Here is a 668-nt window from a genome sequence, read left to right on the forward strand (position 1 = left end):
AACCACAGGAAAAGAAAAGATAAAGAATCAGAGAGTAACACTGATTCAGCTGCACATAATCAAACCCTTAAAAAACAAAGACAACTAAATGACAAGAATCAACACATACCTACCAATACTAACACTGAATGTTAATGGACTTAATTCCCCTATCAAAAGACACCATTTAACAAACTGGATTTAAAAGGAAGATCCAACAATCTGCTGCTTACAGGAAACCAATCCCATCGACAGAAGTGAGCAGTGGCTGAGGGTGAAAGGCTGGAAGATTTACCAAGCCAATGGCACACAAAAACAGGCAGGATAGCAATACTTATCTCAGACAAAATAGACTTCAAACTTACATTGATCAAATGAGATAAAGAAGGACACTCCATACTTAAAAAATGACAAATACACCAACAGGAAATAACAATTATCAACCTATATGCATCCAATGTCAATACACCAATTTCATCAAACATACTCTGAAGGACCTAAAAACATATATAGACTCCAACACATGGTAGTGAGAGACTTTAATACCACCCATCACCAATAGATAGGTCATCCAAACAAAAAATCAATAAAGAAATTGTAGAAGTAATCATACCATAGCTTAAATGGACCTAGCTGATGTCTACAGAATATTTCATCCAACTTCTGCACAATATACATTCTTCTCAGCA

The sequence above is a fragment of the Castor canadensis genome, chromosome 12 (assembly GCF_047511655.1).
Source record: "Castor canadensis chromosome 12, mCasCan1.hap1v2, whole genome shotgun sequence".
Lineage (NCBI taxonomy): Eukaryota > Metazoa > Chordata > Mammalia > Rodentia > Castoridae > Castor > Castor canadensis.